The 24,293-nt window shown below is 42.1% G+C and overlaps 1 long non-coding RNA gene and 1 pseudogene across 2 annotated transcripts; both read right to left on the reverse strand.

Annotated features, from left to right (window-relative positions):
- Positions 1-13,723: 13,723 nt before the first annotated feature.
- Positions 13,724-21,920, reverse strand: LOC146669251 (uncharacterized). Its single transcript, XR_014911699.1, has 2 exons — positions 21,086-21,920; positions 13,724-15,366 (listed from the first exon to the last, which is right to left on the reverse strand). It is a non-coding gene; the product is annotated as an uncharacterized LOC146669251 (long non-coding RNA).
- Positions 16,293-20,424, reverse strand: LOC146669252 (histone H1 pseudogene; annotated as a pseudogene). Its single transcript, XR_014911698.1, has 2 exons — positions 16,579-20,424; positions 16,293-16,479 (listed from the first exon to the last, which is right to left on the reverse strand). The product of XR_014911698.1 is annotated as a histone H1 pseudogene (transcript).
- Positions 21,921-24,293: the final 2,373 nt, after the last annotated feature.

Raw genomic sequence — 24,293 nt, forward strand, 5'->3', positions numbered from 1 at the left:
AGTTCAACAATGTTGCCAACACAGTGCCGTGGTTCCTGTCTTCCCTCTTGAATGTGTCAACCAGAATCTGGCTTCAGCTGAGAGCCTCCTCCAGTCTTTGAAAGAATTGCTTCACTGATTCTGTTCTTCCTGCAGTTTGCGCATCTCTGCCTCTGACCTTGATCATTGATAAGCATATGCTTTCTTGTTATATGCTTCCTTTTCACCTCCTTCTTGGAGAGGTTCTTCAGTTGTGGAGTGCCGGGCCATCTTCTGCTCAGTGCTCTGGCGATTATTCAAAGATTCAAAACTTCAGCTCTTAAATTTCCAGTTGCATTCCCCTTTGGACTTTCATTTCAGCTGACATCAGAAATGTGTAGTATAATTTCAGCTCTTGGGAGTATGTTGGGGTGCAAACCGAATTTCCCTAATAGTGCAAGAGCACTGAAGTTTGAAATGCTTTGGGCTAATGCTGATTGGTCAGATGCAATAATATCACTCTGTTTTTGTAGCCTGATTGCTGATTGACAGGGAGAAATCCAAGTGGTTCTAAAATCAACAATGTTACTCATTGCTGTAAGGATATAGACAGATTTAAGTGAAACCCATGCAAATGTGTCCCACCTCCAGGCCTGACAATGTCAATGCATATCCCCTATCACCCCAAAAGACAAATGAAGTCCTGCATCAACACAGTGGATGGCGTGGGATGGTCGGATGAAATGAAAGGCAAGAAGTTAAAAAAAGACCTTGTAGGGAGATGAGATGTAATGTAATAGTGAGCTGAGCTGAATTAAGCCTTCCTAGCTAGTCTGCTCCACATACTGCACCCCACACAGTGTCTGCATTACAAGCAGTTGGTAGGTGGTGAGATGTGGTTGAAGACTGCTTGTGGGCAGATTGTCTGAAAGTTCTTTTTTTTTATTATTGTTTTTTTTCCTTTTTCAAGAAGATGAGAGCCTCTCCATTGACTGGGAAGACAGACTGCCTTCATACAGCCAAAAGTTACATGTGAACATCTGCTATATGGAAATATTAGAAAACGTTTTTCCTTCCTTCCCTATAATAGACGCAGACTCTCCTCAATACATGCTGACTGGTTGCCATAGTTATTGGAGGCAGTGGAAAAACACAGCTGAATGACGAAATTATTAATAAATGAACACAACACAGGCTCTCACATGGAGTTCGCCTGCACACATGAACAGCAGAGTATACTAATAACATCCTGACTAAAAAAAAGACAATAGACGATGGATGTCAAAATTTCACGGCTGTGTATACGTTCTGGATCAAGTCCACTTAGCATTTCATTGACAGATTATTGTATTTTTGGCCACACAAAGAGTGCATTTGCTGAAAACAGAACTCTGAATACCCTGAATACCACTGCAAAATTTTGGCAATATTTTCAGCTGTCCTTAATCCAACATCCACAATAGAGTGATTCATCAAACAGTGCCCAGTGCCTCTTTTTATTTGAAGTTTATGTTTAAAACCGATAACCACGGTTCGTTGGAGATCCATTGTTTAATGTCTGAAATGAAATAACAAGAGACATCTACAAACCAGTCCATCGTTTTTTAAGTCAACAAAGATCTGCAAAGCTCCAGCTGGTCAACATAAACATACACTATTTATAACCTTCTGTGTTTGGAAGATTTGTGTGGTTGATCACTAAATGCACATACTTTTATTTAGCAGTAAATATGGGGATTTTATGCATTTGAAATAAAAAACAACACTTAATGGGAACATCAGATAGAATGTGGCCTGTTGAACAAGAAGTTCACCACTGCTTATATCTGTGCTTTGCATATGGAGCTGGAGCTCAGAGACATTGGCTGTGTTCAGCATGCCACATACGCATACATATTACATATACACATTGTTAGTGTGTTGTAGGCAAAAGCTAGTTTCTGCAAGGATTCAGCCCAGTGCTTAACAAGTGGAAAGTTACATTCATATTTATTTCACCCAAATGTAATATTCTGTCCTTCCTGGAGAGAAGACAGATTCTAGCTTGGCAGATAGATAATAGGTTCATCAATAAACACCCAAGATAAAGCAGGTAAGCTTTACTTACTTCCAAGATTACAAACTTCCACCAAGGTAGCTCACTGTGTGCAGTATTTGAGCTAATAGTATTGTATTTTGTATTTATTCATTTTGTTGTTTTTTAACATACTTAAAGAGGTTTGTGGTAAAAGCAAGTGCAAAGTGTTGGATTTTATTTGGCCTGTTGAAACCCATTATAATATACATGACAGGAGTTTGAGTATAATTATTTTGTTATTATCTTTTAGCTATATAGATGCTATACATGTGTAGCATTCATTTCATTGTCTAGAAATATAACTGTGCTAGCTATAGGCAGTAGCTTCATACTGGCTGGCTACCTGCCCAAGCACGTGCGCCTTTAACTACACTGATAATGATAATTGTGGAAACATCTAAGAAAATCAGGTTAAGGTTAGCATGGCAGCTGTTTACTGTGATTGCACAAATATTATAGGTAATAGACAACAGATCCTGATTCATAAATAATTGGACATGAATAACTTCAACTTATTATATAACATTACACTACGGTATATTTCGAACTAACTAAGCAGCTCTTTCACTTCATAATACTTTGTTTAAAGATAGAACATGTTTTGGGGCTAAGTTGAAAGAAAGGCAGATGGGAAATGACATCAGGGGTCAAATGTGACATTATATTTAAAATCTTTCTGATGACAAAGACGCTTAAATACACGGGATGGAGACGATAAGATACAGGGGAAACACAATCGGGTGGAGCAGGTTATCGTACAGGAGGGAGATTCAAGGAGGGGAAGGCATACCTCAAACAAGAGACAAGGGTTGGCAATAAATCACACATGGAACAAAACAATGGGAAAAAATGTGCAATCATAGGGCATAGCTTATGTAGACAGCTGGTACCTCACAATATCACTGCTTACTTATATCACAAGTTCTTTAGGACTCAGCAGAGAAAAACAAATGAGAAGTGGAAAAACAGCAGCTATGCAGACATTCTCATTGCCAATAAACCCAGGATATGTCTGCATGAATGAACAATAAGCATATGCAGAATCATAAGCTATAGAAAGGCAAAAATGTATGGATTTTGAGGAAGTTGTGAATTGCAATTACACTGCTGTGATGATAAGACCTCAAGAAGTCAGTGCACCTAGCTTACAAGACATATAGTGTTATTTTTACATTACATTTTAAGTCAGTGTGTGCCTGTGTAACTCAAGATATAAAACTTCTAAATTAAAACCCTCTACTGCAAAGACATCAGAGTGGTATTGATCTTCTTCTTTAACTCTGGAACAGACTTTGGTAAAATAACATTCATTCATTGTTCTTGTCTTGTCAACAAACAACAGTAAGAAAAACAATGTGAGATCCATAATAAGCAGTTTGCCTGTCTAACTAAAGGAAGGGAAAGGAAAGGTGGAAAAAGGTGTTAACTCTCTCATTACTTGCAGATATGTTTGTCCATTTGCAAAGAAACTTTGTAACATGCAGCTATTTATCTCATAAACAGTTACCGGTGAGTTTTAAACTTAGGTAGATTTTAGACAGTCATTTGTTTTTGGACAGACTCCTGCAGCACTCATGCACACTGGACCAACTAGAGACTTCACAACACTTCTCAGTGACCTCTGCTGTACCACTGGTGATCAAGGGCTCTAAAGCATCTCCCAAGCATCAATTTTCAGTGATGATTTTTTTCTCGTTTCATGAGAGGCTCTCAGATCAGCCCATATAATAAAGTGGATCCTTTAAAACAACAGCAGATGAGTATCTTCTTAAGCCCATATATATATAAAAAAAAAAAGGAGTGGATGATGATGATGATAATAATAATGGTGGTAGTGGTAATCATGATGATCAGCAGGATGAAGGTCATTTTCCAATATCAGACTTCGGCTGTATGGAATTGGAATTGGAACGCTGCCAGGGAGGGAGCTGACATCAGCAGGGTCAGAAGTCCAAGAAGGTGTGGGGTGGGTGGTCGTGGATTTGATGGGAGGCAGACCTGTGGAGCAGAGGCAGTGATTATGGTGCAAATGGTTTTTCGGGAGGGGGAAGTGTCGGTGTGAGGGCTCTTCATTGCACTTGTGTCAGTTTAATGACTCGGCAGCGTGATTGCACAGTTTAGTCCACACAGTTACATAAAGCACCACTTTTTCTGCTAAATCTGGTCATTCTGTTGCTAAGAAGTCCACCTGGTGATAATAATGGTATAGTTTTCTAATGCTGTACTACAGCTAAACTGTTTGACTTTGAAATATTGCAATAGCCATATGGGTAGGTGTCCCTACAAGCTAGTATACTGCATGTATTTATTATCAAAACTACAACCAAGCATGATAATAATGGCTGAGATCTATCTTAAAAAATACTCTGTGTAATGAACAGGAAATAACATTCAGTGACAGTGTAACAATGTTACTTTTAAAATATCACATGCAGCCAATTACTAAGTTACTCTGTTACTGTTTTAAAAAGAAGGCAGCTTGAAGGATCCGCTTTCTGAATGCTTGTGCCTTTGTCTCTTTTCAAAATGTGACTGTGCAAAACAGGCCGATTGTGGACTGAAGGAATGGAGTCCAATTTTTTTTTTTAATCAAAGCCAAAAATAAATATAACAAAAAATGAGATGAAATAAAAACATGTCCAGCCAGTGTTTTGCTTTGTTTTCATTGTTATCAGAGTTATCACTCAGATGGTCAAAAACATTAATGTCCATCTAGTATTTTTGTAGTGCTTCAAGGGCCTACTTGAGAGTTAGGACTTGATTTAGAGTTGGAATTAGGTTTGAGTTGTGGTTAACGTGCTTCTGTGTATATGTGTCCCATCCCTCAGTCACACAGGGTGCTTACTCTTGGGAAGCACTGTTAACAGAACATAACCTTTAGACAGTAGCGGTTTTTGATACGGGCGACACGAGCAGTTGCCCGGGGCGGCATCGTGGTGGGGGGCGGCATCACAGGCATCGGCAAAAAAAAAAAAAAAATGCTCGTACTGACGCGGCCCTGACGTCATGCCAGCGCATATTGGGAATGGCATAGGCAGTGATCGGTTTTCTATTTGCTGGGAGTAAGGGCGCCCTCCGTTTGTGAGGTGCGCCTGCTGATTGCGGTACAGGGAGAAGAGGGCGGGGTGGCGGGGGATTCTCTGGCTGGCTGGAGCAGCATCTAATAACCAACTCACAAAATAAAACAAAATACAACCAACAAACACAAAAACACCAGACATGATACAGACTTATAATTTGCACCGATGTTTTTTCGAAATTCTATACACGAAAAGTGAGCGCGAGAGCCCTCAGTGCGCCTGCTCGCTGCTGAAGTCAAAGTAAACTTTATTGTCATCTCCTACATACAGTCCAGTATATAGAGAGAAAAGACGACGAGGCTCCAGTTACAGCAGTGCAAGTAAACAAACAATACACATAGGAAGAGTAAGAAAATAAATATACACTTTAGGACTTGGGGTAAAGGGATCAATAACAATTTACAGTTTGATGATTTAAAGTCTCACACACAATCTGTTGAAAGGGGAGGTGGGCGGCTGCTTCCAAATAGAGCACATTTCATTCATAATGTTGTAAATCCAAGCTCATTATGTATTCATGATTTGAATCCTGGATTGTGCGAAATCCCAGAAATAAACCCTAGACAAAGCGAATCTTTGAACTAAGGTGTAGGTATATTAGGTTATGTTGTGGTGAACCTCGGGTTGGGGGGGGGTGTTCATACTGGAGTGCAAAATTAAAACCAGTGGAAGATGGACAAGAAAAGTTCGCCCAGGGCGCCAAACAGGCTAGAACCGCCTCTGCCTTTAGGCAAAGTATGACAGTATGCAACTGTAAATGATGCCCGACAGATATGACCACATCTCAACGCTTTTCAGCACATTTTATTTTGGTTGTCGATCTTTTACACTCTTGGCTGCAGCTTTTCAGCCACCTGCCGGGCACACATCGACAACAACAAAGGACCTAGTTCATTCTTGTTTTAAGCCGGCGATGCATGATTGCGGATGCTGCTCGGGTGCGTCCGCCTCCCCCGCAGCCACGCCGCAGACCGTGCCCTGCCACAATAACAGGGCTGGACTGGGACAAAAAATCGGCCCGGGCATTTTGACTAGAGACCGGCCCACCAAAAATGTGACGTCATTCAGGGGTAAAACCGCAAAGGATTCTGGGAACTTGTGGCAAGAGGTACTAGCGCATGCAGGCTTTCAATTGAGCTCAGTTACACAGCGATAAAAAGAAACACAAAAAATGGCAAGAAGCTGTTGTATTATTAACTGCAATAGCCGGTGTTGTGCCAAAAAGTCTGCCAAAAACTGATTGCTGGTATTTAAATTGCTATGAGTAACTTGTTGGGCTATAATATGTGAAACATATGTCAAATGCATCCCTCATGGATGACATGAAGTCATCTCTCCATCTCTCTCTGCTGCTCTTCTGTCTCCTCTGTCACAGACTTCTCCACTTTAGATGATAAATCAGCCTGGTGCAACATGTAAGGATTGGCACAATTTGTTAAGATTTTGAGGAGTTTGAGAAACTAACCTGAAGCATAAAATAAAATTTACTATCAGTAACTTCATAGCACCCGCCCAGCAGTATATAAACTCCATCATGCTAGCTAGTACGCAGTACCAGTTATTCTAAGTGCCTGTAAAAAGTCAGCACAACGAAAACAAACTACAACTAAACTTGGTTTATATCTGACACAGACAGCAGGTCATAACTTCTTGCCTGAAGTTCAGTTCCTCTGCCACTATGACCGGCGGCCGCCTCGGTCTCTCCTCCTTTTGCCTCCCCTTTCCCTTATCCACCTGCTGGCCTCCACCACTTGCTGATGTTGCTAAATCTGTGGAAGCTATGCCATAGCTACCGCCAAACAATTCAGTTATTTTTACACATTTGGCAGCGTCTGCCTGAAGGGCTCGTTTCTTTTTGGTCCTAATTTTTTCTGCACCTTCTTTCCTTTTTTTGTTCTCCATTTTCTTTAGTTCGTCTATAAGATTGCTAAACAAGGGGGAGGGTGCATCCGACCTCCTCGGCTGTAATTGGTCCAGCCCAGAGTCAATCATGACCAACTGGCCAATCCAACACCTTTCATTATTTATACCCTTCCAAAAAAAAAAAAAAAATCGATCGGCCCATAAAAACAAAAAATCGCCAGCGGCCCACCGGGCAAATGCCCGGTATGCCCGATGGCCAGTCCAGCTATGCACAATAACCAGAATATGGTGTTGATCCAGCATGCAGTACCACGTCTAGCATGACACAATCCCAAACATACTGACAATTCAGTAAAAATGCAGTGCCTGGATAGAAAACACACAGTGGAACACTATCAGTCATGGATTGGCCTCCCCTGAGACTGGACTTCAACATTATTGAAACAGTGTGGGATCAGCTTGCAGAGAACAGAACAAAAATAAGCCAACATCCAAAGAAGAGCTTTGAATATCCTTCAAGAGGCCTGAAGAACTATTCCTGAAGTTTACTCAAAGAAAAAACAATAAAATTTCCCTAAGATAGTTCAGGCTATGTTGAAGAAGAAGCTTGTTCGTACCAAGTTCAGTACTTGGTACGAACAAGCTTTTAAACTTGTTTAGAAATGTGCAAACTCTGTTTTAGCTTTATACACTGTTTTTCTATGACAATCCTCGAGGTCTCCAACTGAATACAACTATCTGACCAGCACATTCCTGATGGATTTTTTAACTAACCGTGTTTGATAAATGCTCACCTCTTACCACTTTTGTAACCACTGAAAAAAATGGACTTGTTCACACTGATAATAGATGGTATATTGATTTGTCATCTTGAGCAGATGGGATTTTCTTTTCTGTAAAAAATGCCATTTCGTTTGTCACACTTTAAATGCTGTCTAATTTATGGGTTGTTATTTGTGGTGTTAATGGGTTTTTAAACAGATGCCACCTGGTTTGAAACCTGAGTTGAGAGATCTATGCTGTATAATAACATCCTCTGCCTATCAGTGCATGCTGAGGGCAGGCCAAACTCCTGCTACATACTGTACTTTTTCTTTCTAGGCGTGGTAAGTTTGGTAAACAAAAAGAAAACATTAAACTTCATTTATATATTTTTTTTCCACTGCAATTCTTCCGGATGCATTGTGAACATGTTCTGTTTATTAATGGTATCAAGGGAGTCAAAGATCACAGCTTTTGCCTTTTACCAGCTGCAGCACATGCAGTGCAATAGTACTTGGTGAGTGGGTTCAAACATCAGAACTGACTCCGTTAATATGGCTTTGTGTAGTCAAGGGAAGTATCCCTCCATGTAATTTTAACAGGGGTGTAAGAGAGCAGGCCATAGGGACTACTTTGCTTGTCACCCTCTGCCACCCTCCAAAGGTCGACAATGAGCTCCAAGGAAGCTCCAGCACTCTCCACTCACGTTAATTAAAGTCTTCTACTGGACAAGAGTTAGCAATTAGTGTGTCTCCTCAACTACTGTGTGTCCCCAGGGAGGTGCCAGGAGGAACTCCCACTCACCCATTAATGTTTAAACTGGCCTGATTGAGTTGAATTATTCAGTGAATCGCTCGTCTTCTGTGGTTAAGTACCTCCTTGTTGGTTTGGTCCACGGGCCGGATTCTATGTGACTGTAGGAGCAGCTGCTACGGCTTTTGTTTTGGTCTGTGGTTGTCCTCACAGAGGGACTGCAAATAGCGATGGATCAGACTAGACACAGTTTGATGATGGGATCACACAAGTTACAAATGGCTTTAAATTCTTGGATAACACTGCTGAATCTGACCTTCATTTTAATCTCAGCTACACACTACACATGTTTTATGACTGTGTGTAGCACATTTTAGTCATATAAGCAAAATCCACATAGAAATCCAGACGTTTATGTAAACTCTTCCAAATTACTCAAAACCACTACTACTCCTATTAAGATATGACAAAAAGTAGTTCCTATTTGCAGAAACACCATAGTACACCATTGTAACAGATCACATTGTGCTACAGTGACACACAAACAATACCAGCCACGCTGTTGTGGCTGGTATTAATATTTATCTTTGGAGGAAGTCCTCTGGATTTTCACCAAAGCAGAGCTCAAGCTGATATAATTGTTTTGTTCATTTTGTTCATTTTAAGACTCATCATTTCCAGCATATGGACGCTGGATTAAAAATGTTATGTACTGTTTATCCTTGGAGAAGATATGCTGGTCTATAAAGTGATCATCGTCGTGTTTTCTTAGCCATTCTTGATGGAATTGTTAGAATTACAGAAGATGAAGACTTGTTGTGAAGCACACTACACTACCTCCTTTCTATGCATAGGCCATAATACAAAATTATCTAGTCCTTAGTGGCTCTTAAAGTTGGATAAATATAAACTCAAATGAACAACAACACCTGACACATTTTATTGTGTCTGTTATTTATCTCAAAACTAAACTAAATTTGAAGAACCACCTTCAGGTGCAGTAACTTGAAGTAATCAGAATCAGAATCAGAATCAGAATACTTTATTGATCCCTGGGGGAAATTATTTTTTGTTACAGTGCTCCATTTTAAACCAACATTAAGACAAGACAGAAAATACGCTAACTAAGAATAGTACAATATATACATATATATACATACATACATACATAAGTCACTTATAAATAAATATTTGGAAAAGAAACATGTGTAGCTGTAGCAGCAAACAGTGTGTTAAGTGGATGCGTTGTACAGGGAGATGGCCACAGGCAGGAATGATTTCCTGTGTCGTTCAGCGGTGCTTTTCGGTAATCTCAGTCTCTCACTGAACGAGCTCCTGTGACTGACCAACATGTCATGGAGTGGGTGGGAGGTGTTATCCAACATTGTCTTTATCTTGGACAGCATCCGCCTCTCCGACACCACCTTGAGGGAGTCCAGCTCCATCCCCACAACATTGCTGGCCTTACGGATCAGTTTATTAAGTCTGTTGGCATCTGCGACCCTCAGCCTGCTCCCCCAGCATGCAACAGCATAGAGGATCGCACTGGCCACAACAGACTCATAGAAAATCCTCAGCATTTTCTGGCAGATGTTGAAGGACCTCAGTCGCCTCAAAAAATAGAGACGACTCTGGCCCTTCCTGTAAAGTGCTGTGGTGTTTTTAGCCCAGTCCAGTTTATTGTCAATGTGTACTCCAAGGTATTTATAGTCCTCCACAATGTCAACACTGACCCCCTGGATTGAAACAGGGGTCAAGTGTTTCCTGGTCTTCCTGAAGTCCACGATCAGTTCCTTGGTCTTTGCCACGTTGAGCTGCAGATGATTCTGCTCACACCACGTGACAAAGGAGTCGACCACAGCCCGGTACTCTGTCTCATAATCCCTGCTGATGCATCCAACCACCGCAGAGTCATCAGAAAACTTCTGAAGATGGCAGGTCTCTGTGCAGTGGCTGAAGTCTGTGGTGTAGAGGGTGAAGAGGAAGGGGGAGAGGACAGTCCCCTGTGGTGCCCCTGTGTTGCTAATCACCTTGTCAGACACACACTGTGGGAGACGTACATATTGTGGTCTTCCTGTCAGGTAATCAACAATCCAGGACACCAGAGAAGCATCCACCTGCATCGCTGCTAACTTATCACCCAGGAGGGTCGGCCTGATGGTGTTGAAAGCACTGGAAAAGTCAAAAAACATGACCCTCACAGTGCTCGCCGGCTGGTCCAGATGGGTGTAGATACGATTGAGCAGGTAGATGATGGCGTCCTCTGTTCCGAGACGAGGCTGATAAGCGAACTGAAGGGGATCCAGATGTGGTCTTACTATGGGTCGCAGCTGGTCCAGGATGAGCCTTTCCAGGGTCTTCATGATGTGGGAGGTCAGTGCCACGGGCCTGTAATCCTGGGGGCCACTGGGACGTGGCGTCTTTGGTACAGGGACGAGGCATGATGTCTTCCACATCACCGGGACCCTCTGCAGACTCAGACTCAGCATAAACAGTTTATGAAAGACTCCACACAGCTGGGGGGCACAGGTCTTGAGGACAAGGGGACTCACTCCGTCTGGTCCAGCAGACTTGCCTGAGTGAAGTCTCCTCATTTGCATCTCAACCTGGTATTGAGTGAAGGTGATGGGTGGGGGAGGGGTGTCAGGAATCTCACAGGAGGCAACATGTGAAGAGAGAGGCTGGCACAGTGGTGTGGCTCTGGATTCCAGGCTGACTGCAGGTGAGGTTGTGGGGGTGGGAGCAGACACTGTGGTGTCGAATCTATTGAAAAACAGATTCAACTCGTTGGCTCTATTCTCACCTCCCTCAGCTCCCCTGCTGTTGGTTGGCCTGAATCCAGTGATGGTCTTCATGCCCCTCCACACCTCTCTCATGCTGTTCTGCTGGAGTTTCCACTCCAGCTTCCTCCTGTAATTGTCCTTAGCCTCTCTGATCTTGTCCTTTAGTAACACCTGGATCTTCCTCACCTCCTCTTTGTTGCCCCCTCTGAAAGCCCTCTTCTTGTTGTTGAGGAGGGCTTTGATGTCCTTAGTCACCCACGGCTTGTTATTTGGGTAACAATGAACAGTCTGAGCTGGAACAATGGAGTCGGTGCAGAAAGTTATGTAGCCTGTGATACACTCAGTAAGCCCATTGATGTCCTCGGCGTGAGGCTCACAGAGTGTTTCCCAGTCGGTCACCTCGAAACAGCCCTGTAGTTCCGCTATTGCCTCCTCTGACCACCTCCTAACAGTCCTGGTGGTCACAGGTTCCCTCCTCACAATTGGCACATAGCGGGGGGTGAGGTGAATCAGGTTATGATCTGACCTACCAAGTGGGGGGAGGGAGGAGGAGCTGTATGCATCCTTGACGTTAGCATACAGTAAGTCTAAAGTTTTCTCTACCCTGGTGGGACAGTCCACATATTGTTTGAATGTTGGTAGTGTATTGTCCAGTGATACATGGTTGAAGTCACCCGAGATCACAATAAAGGCACTCGGGTGCTGAGTCTGTAGCCGAGCTATGGCAGAGTGGATAGTGTCACATGCAGCTGTGGGGTTAGCAGAGGGGGGAACATAGACAGCCACCAAGATGACGTGAGAGAATTCCCTGGGTAAATAATACGGCCTGAGTCCAACAGCACACAGTTCAGTGTCCGAGCAACATTTACTCGTTTACATTTTGAATACGACTTTATCAGTCTCTTTTCTTTGCAATGTTTGCATTGATTTTTGGGGCCATTTATTTATGCACAGTTTCTTAAGGTTCAACAACAGCAATTCAATCAGGTTCAGGTCTGGACTGAGACTGGACTAGACCTGAACCTGTTAGCACCTTATTTCTTTTCTTTTCTGTTGTACATTTCCTGCTATTTTCAGATCATTGTCCTTTTGTATGACCCAATTTCAGCTAAGCTTGAGCTGTTGCACAGATGTTCTCACATTTGACTCTAGAATACTTTGGTATACTAAGGAGTTCATACTCAACTCAATGACTGAAAGGAGTCCAGGTCCAGCATCTGCAAAAAAAATCCCAAATCATTGCTCCAGCTTGTCAATTGGTATGTGTTTTTTCTCACATATGGTGTTGTGCATTATGGCCAAATTTCTCTACTTTTGTCTTGGCTGTTTGTTCATATCTGACTTTGCGAACCTAAGCTGTGCTGCGATTCTTTTTAGAGACAAGAGGCTTTCTCTTGGCAGCAATTTCAAACAACCCACACTTGTTCAGTTTTCTTATAACTGTACTATCATGAACTTTAACATTTAACATGCTAACTGAGGTGGTCTGTAGAGTCTGAGATGTAGTGCTTGGGCTTTTTCAAATTTCAGAGCATTGCACAGTCTGGCCTTGGAGAGACTTTGCTGGGATGTCCACTGCTGTGCAAACTGCTGGGCCAATGTCTTAAATGTTTTCCACTTGTGAATGATCTTTCTCAGTGTAGAACGACAGACTGTTTGGACATGACTTTGTAACCAAATAGATGAGCAACAAAAATTGCTCCTGTAAGATCACTGCTCACTTTCCTTCTTGGCATTGTGTAAACGAATGAGAAAGACCAGTAAATTGATAATACTGCTTTTATCGAGGTACTCACACTTGCTGATGATCAATAATCACGTGTATTTTGATGATCAACAGCTGGCTGTTACTTACTGTCTTAATCCCTGTGGAAGTTGTAAGGTTGTAATTAGTTTTTACACACAGCTTTTAAATTTTTGCTAAATAAATAGTGTAAAATGTCATTTTGTTGTTCATCTGAAGTTGTATTTGTTTAATTTGCTAAGATCCAGATTATTTTTGTGATGTCCTGATATGTGAAACCTTAAAACTGACAAATACATGAAAGAAACATTTACAACAGGTATTGCTGTAGATGGTATATAAACGGTGGACATAGCCACCGTAAGATCACCCACTGACTTTTGACTTTCAAGTCCTAGGCAGAGAATCTTGGCGGTGACCATTTTTGAATGAAACCATCCTGAAACTGATTATAGCTTGCTGTTTCTAATGAATATAACTGATAGGTTTGTAGCATAAACCTATTCGCTGGAACGTTAAGACAATATAATTACACTGCAAGCAAGACACAAGTAGGCAAACTTCTTCATGGTACTCGTGCACGGGAGAGACTGGACAGGCACCGTTCCTTCGCTTGACCCCAGTAGCTCTCGTCCGTTCTCCCATACACTGTCCTTTTATTGAGGTTACATGAATATGCATAGGTTCATTAACATACGACGTCTACATACAAACAAAGAGTACCTTGCCTGTGTGTGTGTGTGTGTGTGTGTGTGTGTGTGTGTGTGTGTGTGTGTGTGTGTGTGTGTGTGGACTGCTGATCAAAGGGTCAAACATCCTTGGTCAGGAAGAGGGTAGCCTCCCCCTCACCCTAGATGGTTCATCCTAGATAACACGGTGAGGAAGTCCTGCAGTTCATCTAAACAAAGAGCACTTAGACTAGAACAGACGCAACTACGTTAATCCTACCATAAAACAATAAGACACGGTATGACCTCTCATGCTCCCAAAGTGCTGTCTAATACACACAAAGTTTGCAGACTATCAAGGATCAAAACCTCTACCAATCTACAACTAATTACAAAACTCTAAGCATATATAAGTAAATATTTCTAAGCATAAATGACAATCAACAATACAAATCTAACATTTCCCCCCTTTTTGACCTTTATGCCTGAAAAGTTCCCAGGTATGAATACCTCATGTCTGACAGTTTCAATGCAAACATTTTTATACTCAGCATATGTCAAATCACCCTAAATTACTGAAAAGGTACACAGTTCAACAAATGTATTAGCAGTTATCCCATTCATTGAGCTCATCTCATGGCAAACTGCATCTTACGAGCAAACAAAGAAATTGTTAATTTAATAGTGAAAATAAAAAAGTAACATTTTCAAAAACATCTCAGCTTGGTAATGCTTCCTCCAGGTGTGCACATCACATGTCTCTCTGCAGAGTGGTTTGAGTTCTGCAGGGCGTCATGAATGTCTCTTCCAGTTGTTTCCATCGTTGTCCATAGGACCAGAGTCCAAATGTATGTAGAATAAACATTCAAACATACCAGTTGGTTTTGTTGTTTGTCAACATGGTTCTCAGCTATTTCCAAAGCTGCAGACCTCTCAGCACTCTAGTTTTATGGCCTCCCATTACCTCACTTCAGGCCTTCGTCCTGTGAGGGGGATATTTATGACTCCTTCATTGTCCTTCATTGTCCATACTCTGCAGAAAACACCTCTGTGGAAAGGGTGCAGGGTTGTCTTACTGCTATTATGATCCCAGCAGCCTTCAGAGTGTCATCGTATGCACAGTACAGTGGCACAGCGTTAGGTGATGTTCATAGGAAACTGCTGTTATCACCACCATAGCTTCTGGTTCCTGTGCTTTCACAGAATCATGATGTCATCCTCGAACTCCTTCTACGCTGTCGATGGAGCTTGGCACGCTCCTCATCCCCTGAGTGTTTATGTTCCAACGCTGCTGAAGGTTTAAGGCAGAGCACGTCGTACACCTTAGTCGTCTTCCTCAGCGTCAATATTGAATCTTTCATTTTATTTAAAATCTCCTGGAAACTCAGTAGCACAGCTCTCTGTGTGATGTCTGCTGTGCTGAAGATGATCTCTGATCCTCCTGAAGCCTCTCTCCTGGCCTCAGCTCCCATCTTGTGGATGATCCTCTCCTCTATTTTGCAGGCAGTTTCATGGTCCTTGCTGTGGCTCCAAGGTCTGATTTCATGATGGGCCCCAACCAGCTTGACCTTTGACCTCAACCACTGCCTGGCTGTCAGCTATGCCTGGAATGGTTCACGCTTCTCACTGGGCCTCTGAAGATTTCTCAGGAGATTACTGCTGCACCTGTATTTCCTTGCTAGGAAGACAAACTATTTGGAGAGTATGTCAACAATCATCAAACCACATTCTTTAGTTCAGTGAACTTCACTTATAGGCCATCAAAGCCTCATCTGAACATGGATGCACCACTTGCATAGGTTTAATATTTGTAAATAAACGGCTAATCACACAAATCACTGCAACAATAATAGTAAACATTGTTTAATGTTACTCCTTGCACTCCACCTCTTGACGCATGGACATTCCCATGCGTCAACTCACCAAACCTGGATCCCTGTCTTAAAGAAAAAGATTAGCTAGATCATGTCCCAGGCAACATCAGGGCATCTCCTCTGGAGTAGCTCCGTAACCCTGCAATAAAAGATGTTAGCGTGTGTTGCATATTAAGTTTGCTTAACACCTGGCTCTCCCAGGAGCCTGCATACACACCATCATGGCCTGGAAAACAAAATCTGGAAGTAAAATCAAACTTCATACCTGTAAACAATTGTATCATAAGGACAAGAAGCATTCAACATCAGCAAGACAAGTGTCATGTGCAGGTTTTCTCAAATCAGTAAACTACAATTATTTTCACAAGTCGCCTCAGACATGGATCATCCCATGTACTCAGGCAACATTAATGTAATCGGTGACTGCTCTTAAGCAAAGTCACTCCACTTATATATTACTATGGGCTCAAAAGTGGCCAGCTAATGAGCCCATATCAAACTATCCCAGAAACACTGTATCTCTTATTTGTTTTACTCATGTCACTTGTCCGTTTCAGCTGAATCTTCCACAGCATTCTCAAAGAAACTAACATTAGCAATGCACATTGACTGTAGTCAGACAGAGGTCAGACACAGGTCAACAGGTTCCAGAGGTGCCATAAAAACACCATAAAGTCAACCCTAGCTGTGGAAAGAAGTAACACCAGTTCTCAACACAGGAAATTTCACACAGGTTATTCACATTATCAAAGTAACCTTCACATTTTCCCATCAACACAATGCAACAGCATCACCACTCATAACCTGTAAACACAGTTTTCCTCACACATAAACCCAGAAATCCTGTAGTAGGAAAAAACATCAACCAGTTGTCCTGGTATAAATCGCATCATCAATTCACATGAAGAACTGGCATGCTGTAAGAAAAGAAAATGCAAATATTAGCGCTTGCGCAGGCGTATGCATACTTTGTCACAGTTATCTCTGTGAGCAACTCAAGCCTATGAATAACACACCTGATAAATGCACAGACACAGAAAATGGCATTTAAAAGGTTAAATCATCATGCAACCTCGAGTGTTGCTGTCATCTTTCTGCTCCTGTAAAAGGAAACACATGGGTTCATCTGCACCTTTGTCAGGTGGGGGTTAGCTTCACACAATCATGTTCAGTCAGTCAGTCAGTTATTTTAAAATTCTTACTCATTCACTCAGTGGTTCCTTCTTTTGCTAATTGTGGAAATTATCATCGCATTCGTTTTCACGCTCAGCAAAACGACGTTATTTCAAAAAGAAAAATAATTTAGACTGGATTTCCTCGTTGAATCCTTTTTGGGGGGGACTCTCATTTCCTAATTGTCCCAAATAAGTGGCTTTCTCCTGAACCCATTTTAAATGTGGAGAAACTCACTTGCAACAATTTTCTTGACGACGTGTAACGCTTTTAATTCCCGACTCGCAGATCTGCTCAAAGAACAGAGATTATCGAACAAAACTTTCAGTGCACTGTGAAAGTATCAAAATAAAAAGGCCTTGTTAAGTCATGACACAAGCTCCTCATCTCAGGAGGGTAAATCATACCATTAGCATGGTTCATCATACCATCATACTAATCGGCAGGCTCAACTTCACAACAAAAGAAAAATCATCAGCTAGATTCACTCCAAACCAACCATCAGCTGCACAACACACAACATAATCCTAATGTCTTATTAGCTATGAGTTTAATCACCCGGTCTGTGCTCTTCACTCATTTAAGCCACAGATCTATTTTATTCAATTTTTCCTTTTTCCCTTCATCATAAAACATGTGACATGCTGTCATGCACTTCACAAAACAGTCTGTTCTGACGTATTCAGAGTTGTGTATCTAAATACAGGATTCACTCGCACATCAAAGCAGGAAACTCAGTGTTTTAGAGTCTCTACTCAACACACAACAAACTCCAACACATCTCATTCACTCGTGCTAGAATTCAATCACCTTTCATTAATCTAAAACCGATCAACTAATTTGCATATCAGCTATTAACCCACTAAGTTGACAGGACGACAGAAAAGCATGTTCAAAATAGTATCACAAAAGACAATTTCCCTCATACAGTAAATTACTTATGCTGCCTCAATCAAGCAGGAAGCTTCTCCCAATTTACCATTTTAACACTAAATTTATTGTCTGATCACTGATTTATCAAACCAGGATTTTTTTTTTTTTTCCCACAAAAGTTAAATTGTTGTCCTGCAACTTGTAGAGTCAATTTTTTCCTTTAGGATAAATTCAGTATTTGATAACAAGTGTCTGCTAAATTGACACTATTGTAACACTGATGAAAGATAACAAGCTAATTTTCATTGCATGGGTTTGTGTTATTAGGCAGGTCTAATGCATGTCTGTGGAGCTGCATCTCCAGCAGAGCATGTTCTTAAAGCTGCCTTTCCTACACATTTCTCTGCTATTATTTAATCATTTCTTAACTAATGTGCTATGAGTCTTCATGAGTCATTTTGTGTTTGGAATTGTTAGTAGGGTTAATGCATGTTCTGCTTGTGTGTGTGTGATTTTGTATATGTTTCTATTTTCGCAATGTTTCAGACTCCGTCTCAATTTTCCAACTTAAGCAGTCAGTTTTCTTTTCCCCAGGTTTGCTAACCCAAATTTTGATTTCCCACATTAAATAATTCCTATGTGTTCTCACCTAGTCTTCTCACTCTGTTGTCCTCTCACTCTTTTGTCCTCTCCCTCTTCAACAGTCCCGGCAGTTCTCCTTCAGCTTTGTCCTGTCTAGTAGCTGAAGTGCTGCTGCTGCCTTCTTGGGCGACTTCTTAGCAGCTGCTGCCGGTTTCTTGGCTTTGGCCGCGGCGGGCTTCTTGGCTTTGCTCTCAGTAGCCTTGTTCATCTTGAAGGATCCGGAGGTCCTGGTGCCCTTGGTCTGCACCAGAGTGCCCTTCGCCACCAGGCTCTTGATGGCGGTCTTGACACGGGCCTTGTTCTTGTCCACATCGTAGCCTCCGGCAGCCAGAGCCTTCTTGAGAGCGGCCACAGACAGGCCGTTGCGCTCCTTGGAAGCGGCCACGGCTTTCACAATCAGCTCGCCCACGCTGAGGCCGACCTTCTTGGGCTTGGAAGTCATCGTCTTCTTCTTCTTGGCCTGAACCTCGGCGCAGGGTGCAGGGCGTGTTTATGATGGAGCCTTTCCCACCACAGCGCTGGCACGTTGAACGCATCATGAAGGGTCCATTTCTTTCATGTCGCTAGCCGCATGTGGCTTGCCCGAGTCACTCAGTCCTTTTTGAGCATTTCAACATGCTGCCGCCGCAGACCCTGGCCTCAGATCCAGCAAGTTTAGCGCGCTGATCTCCAAAAAAGTCCCGAAGGCCAGAAAGACATCAAATAAGTGTCTCGTGCTGAGAACTCAAACAAAAACTCCTCTTCACGCTGCCATCTTGCTCGCCCCTCCGTGAAATTCAACCAATCAGACAGGAAGATGGGTTTGCTTTCTTCTTCTGCTGCTGTTTATCCACATTGCTGCTGCTTTGCTGGGACTTTTTGTGCTCAGGACTTGCTGCTGTCTCTTTATCATGTTATTGCTTTGGAGCTGCATTTCTTATCTTCAGGGAGGAGTGAGCTCACTTGTGAGGTTGAGAAACACATGGCACTGTAAATAAGTCAGCCAGAAACTTGGCCTGCATGTTTCCAATGATGTTAAACTATAACTTTCTTCCGACTGTTGCATGTGGAAAATTGATACAGGTCTGCTTTTCACCTGAAAGTGACAAACTAAAACATGTTCATTATTATCATCACTGCTTAATCAACACACATCTCTCTCTCTCTCTCTTTGTCTGTGTTTGTGTGAACAATCCTTTCTTAAAAGCAGAAAATGACATTGTAGTTGTTTTTCGGCTGATCAACACAAAACCTTTTTCCTATGATTATTTCTCTTCGTCTACAATGTAGTAATTTGTCTCTTTTTCACTCTTTTTTTTTTTCTTCACAATAGCTGGTGGTCTGCAAAATCACCGCTCTCACTCACAATCAGAGGCAATTACTTTTGCACAGTGCACAAAAACACTGTGATGTCAGACACATTCACACTCACTTTTTCATCTGCATAAATAAACCATATGGCTGGAGATATGTGCCATGGTGATCCATAAGCATGATCACCAGTTTATTTAATTATTTTTAATCCAACAAAACAAATAAACAAAAACGTGATGCTGATGCTACACACACACACGAGTCAAGGTGCAGAAAAACTGCTCATGGAAACGCTGCACACTCTCTGTTTCCCTCTCTTTGAGTAGTTCTCAGACAGCTCTTGATCTGATAATGTGTAGCTTGCTCATCAGCTCAAAAAACAAAAACAAAACTGCAACGCGACATCACACAGTAGTTGCATGCTCTGCCCACAGTGGCAAAGTCTTACACTTACATATTCAACACAGCTTCTCCATCATGTATTTTTAGATGTTTCATACAGGGTTGAGCATATTAGTTGTTTTCACAGATGTGCTCTATATCTCAACAATGGCTCATAATAAGACGACCGTCTTCCACACAGGTCAAGTGCCTCTATGCACTTCATGAGTTTAAATATTTACCTATATCACTTCACCTCACATGTCATTGTACTGAATTTAAGCAACCACAAGCTTAATGTAGATTACTTTTAACAACTATCCACCTCAATTAAATCTATGGTCTGGCACACAGGCTGCTGTCGATCAGGGCAAGCTAAAGAATAAACATTGTGTCAGCAAGGGGTGGGGGGAAAGCCATTCACCAGAGCATATCTTAAGTGCTGCTGATGTGGGCTGGCCTTCTCCACAGCTCTCCAAGGCTGGTGCGTTTTCTGAAAACTTCTAACATTTGAATCTCTTCCATTTATAAGCCTGCGATTAACCGCACGGCTCAGGTCCGCGTGACCGCGCTCGCGTGAACCCGCGCAGCTGTGGAGCCGTCGCTCTCTCTTTTTTTTACATAAATACTTTGTGCTGTCAGGAGCAAAGTCCAGCACAAACGTCTGTCTCCCTCCGACTCACTCTTGGTTGCTTAGAAACCCATGATAACAACAACAGTCGGTGTCACAGACCACATGTTCTGCTCCGCACACACTCACACACAACAACAACAACAACGACGACGACAATGACAACAACACAAAATAGGCCTACTGTCCAGCACAATCTGGACCCCGCGGAACTTCTCAACACCCCACTGAGCGGTGGAGAACTCACTACAGTACCCCACACAGCGGTCTGTATTTCGCCCCACTAAGACGGCGAACCAAAAAAAGTTCGAACTGCGCAACTCTGCGACTTAATGCTTCTGTACAAAAAACCCCACTGAGCGGCCTTGTACATCGCCCCACTTAGACGGCGAATTTTAGCCCCACTAAGCGGCCACGGACAACGCCCCACTGAGCGGCGAAGACGTAATTTTAGCCCCACTAAGCGGCCACGGACAACGCCCCACTGAGCGGTGAAGACGTACAGTTATAGAGTTGGACTCTAAACTTACTCGGTGTTGCTTAGCGTGTAATATCAGCCTCGAATCCCGCCAATCGCCATTCATCGAGGAGAAAAGACATACAGCGAATCCACAGGAACTTCCTGGCTGACGTCAGTCTTTCAGCGTGTCCCTCCTCCCCTCGGTGAATGCGATTCCAGGGCTCCGGCATCGAAGGACCAATTAATGATAGGTTTGTAGCATAAACCTATTCGCTGGAACGTTAAGACAATATAATTACACTGCAAGCAAGACACAAGTAGGCAAACTTCTTCATGGTACTCGTGCACGGGAGAGACTGGACAGGCACCGTTCCTTCGCTTGACCCCAGTAGCTCTCGTCCGTTCTCCCATACACTGTCCTTTTATTGAGGTTACATGAATATGCATAGGTTCATTAACATACGACGTCTACATACAAACAAAGAGTACCTTGCCTGTGTGTGTGTGTGTGTGTGTGTGTGTGTGTGTGTGTGTGTGTGTGTGTGTGTGTGTGTGTGTGTGTGTGTGTGTGTGTGGACTGCTGATCAAAGGGTCAAACATCCTTGGTCAGGAAGAGGGTAGCCTCCCCCTCACCCTAGATGGTTCATCCTAGATAACACGGTGAGGAAGTCCTGCAGTTCATCTAAACAAAGAGCACTTAGACTAGAACAGACGCAACTACGTTAATCCTACCATAAAACAATAAGACACGGTATGACCTCTCATGCTCCCAAAGTGCTGTCTAATACACACAAAGTTTGCAGACTATCAAGGATCAAAACCTCTACCAATCTACAACTAATTACAAAACTCTAAGCATATATAAGTAAATATTTCTAAGCATAAATGACAATCAACAATACAAATCTAACAATAACTATTGTGCATCGCTTTATCATTAACAATTTTTTTTAGAGATATCTGAGGTACACTACAGTATACAAGGAGTCAAAGAGGTACTTTTGTGCTGCAGTGTTTTCAAGGGTTTCAGGGGAGTTTATGGGCAGGTTAGCTTTTTCCCTCCAGCTCCCGGTCCATGCTAAGCTAGGATAATCGTCTTCTCGATGTAGCTTTCTGGACAAACTCCAAAGTAGTATTGATTTTCTCAGCAAAGCAAGGCCAATTCTGATTCAATCCCAATAATTTATGAACACTTACAGGCAACAGAGCAACAAAGAAATTGGACGTTAGAGTCTTAGAAAGCTTCAGTTTACGTCATCATTTTTCAATTTACTCTAAACCTGTTGGGGGGGAAATACATTTCATGACCCAGTGGAGCTTACGTAACATTTGAGAAGAGGTGCAATTTTGCCTGCGGTTCAGATTGTCCATGCACACAAAATATACAGCATGTCTCATACTGATCCTAGTCCATAATTCACAACATTTCTTTCTCTCACAGAAGCAATCAGAAAGGCCTTTTTTATGTGTTTGGAGAATGCCTTCAGAAGTCAACTGACTTGGCTGCATGCTTTTACTATAACTGGAGCCATTTGTAGGACATATCCATTTTTGAACAAATCTGTGGCAATGTGCAAGTAAAGCCTGGGTTATCTATATTGAACCATATTCTGGCATTGCTTCTGGCATCCTACACATCCTCATTGTGAAAACAGCAGTTACCTTGGTAACAAGCACACCACAATAAGGGCATCTTAGGAGACAAACAAACCGTGCTATGCCATGGAGGCTGGGGCTGTGTGATAGATTTACGTAATCAAGGACATTTACTGTATGGCCACTCTTACCTTGATCTCCAGCATCTCCATGGCAACACTTATGGCAGTTCTGTTACATGGACACATCTGTGTGTCTTCTACAACGCAGCATATAGACACTTAATGCTCACTGACTAAGGCAGATTCATTCCCTGGAGCCTTTCCAGGGTTTAGCTTGGCAAAAAGAATGAAATGAGAGCAGTGATTCTAACACATGTAGTGATAAAGTTTCCTCAGCAGCGTAACTGCACGCCACTGTTTTTTCTCATGCATATATGCCCAAGGCAATCTTGATGGTTCATTGGATGAGTTTGTTCACTTAATCCAACAGATGTTCCTGTGCAGTCACAGCTGTTAGCTTTATTTGGTAAGAGAATACTTGAGAGGACATCTCAGAGCTATTATCCCAATAGAAAGATAATGCACATTCACACATTTGAGCATCTTGCTTTGCTTCAGTGGACTGTGGAGAAAGAAACTGTACTTTTGGTTTGCACTTGTCACAAGCTCTTCTGCTGTACTTTCTTTTAGTTGTTGTTGTTGTTGTTGTTGTTGTTGTTGTTGTTGTTGTTGTTGTTGTTGTTGTTGATGATGATGATGATGATGATGATGATGATATTTGTCACATAGCAGTGGCTGAGACTGTCCTTCCACAGTTGGAACTGTCAGTTTTAACAGGTCAGGAAGCTGGTCTGGCTTCTGCTCATACTTTCTTTATCAAACTCTAGAATTGCTGAGACAAGTGCTGTACAGTTGGTTTCATTAGAGGTCTATCACATAGTTTGGACATTATAGGATGAAGTGTGTGCTTCACAGTAACAAGGGAGCACTAGCCTCTTACTACAGAAACAGCCTTGGATAAGTGTTGACATCCTATATTCCATTTGCCTGAGAGAAGTGCACCCATCCAAAATCTAATTACCACCACCTTTGCTCCTCATACAGCAGATGGGATTAGGTTTGTGGGTATTCCATCAGTTAGAAATTCCATTTTTGATCCATTATTATTTATTCCCTATTTTTTCTGATATAGTGGCATTTTAATTGATTTAATTTGTTTGCTTTTGCTTTTTGTTGTTGTTGTTTGAATCCTAATTAATTTTAAGAAAACAAACATCATAAAACAGAAAGTGACTTTAACGTTAAGCTTTATTTAAACAGATATTTAATCTCATTTGAACGCGCACCTACCCTTAGAGCATAATATACTAAAACAAATGACATATAAAACTGATATTTTCTGTTTTTAAAAAAAAATACATAAATAAAATCAGCACTTGCATGGAAAAGGTAAATCCACCTCACATTCATCAACACCTTCAAGTCCATAAAGTTAAAGTGGTCCAGATTAGGTGCCAAATGCTGGAACCTGCACAGGGACTGATAGGTGGAACCAGCTGTATTTAATCCTCTTATATTTAGTCTGCTGCTCTCTTTGCTACTCAAGTGTGTGGTTTCATCATGCCAAGAGCTGAAGAGCTCTTGTGAAAGAGAGACATGACACTCAAAGAGCCCTGGGTT

Source organism: Rhamphochromis longiceps, linkage group LG5 (assembly GCF_057381845.1).
Source record: "Rhamphochromis longiceps isolate RC_006_pf linkage group LG5, R_longiceps_female_GT1.1, whole genome shotgun sequence".
Taxonomy (NCBI): Eukaryota; Metazoa; Chordata; class Actinopteri; order Cichliformes; family Cichlidae; genus Rhamphochromis; species Rhamphochromis longiceps.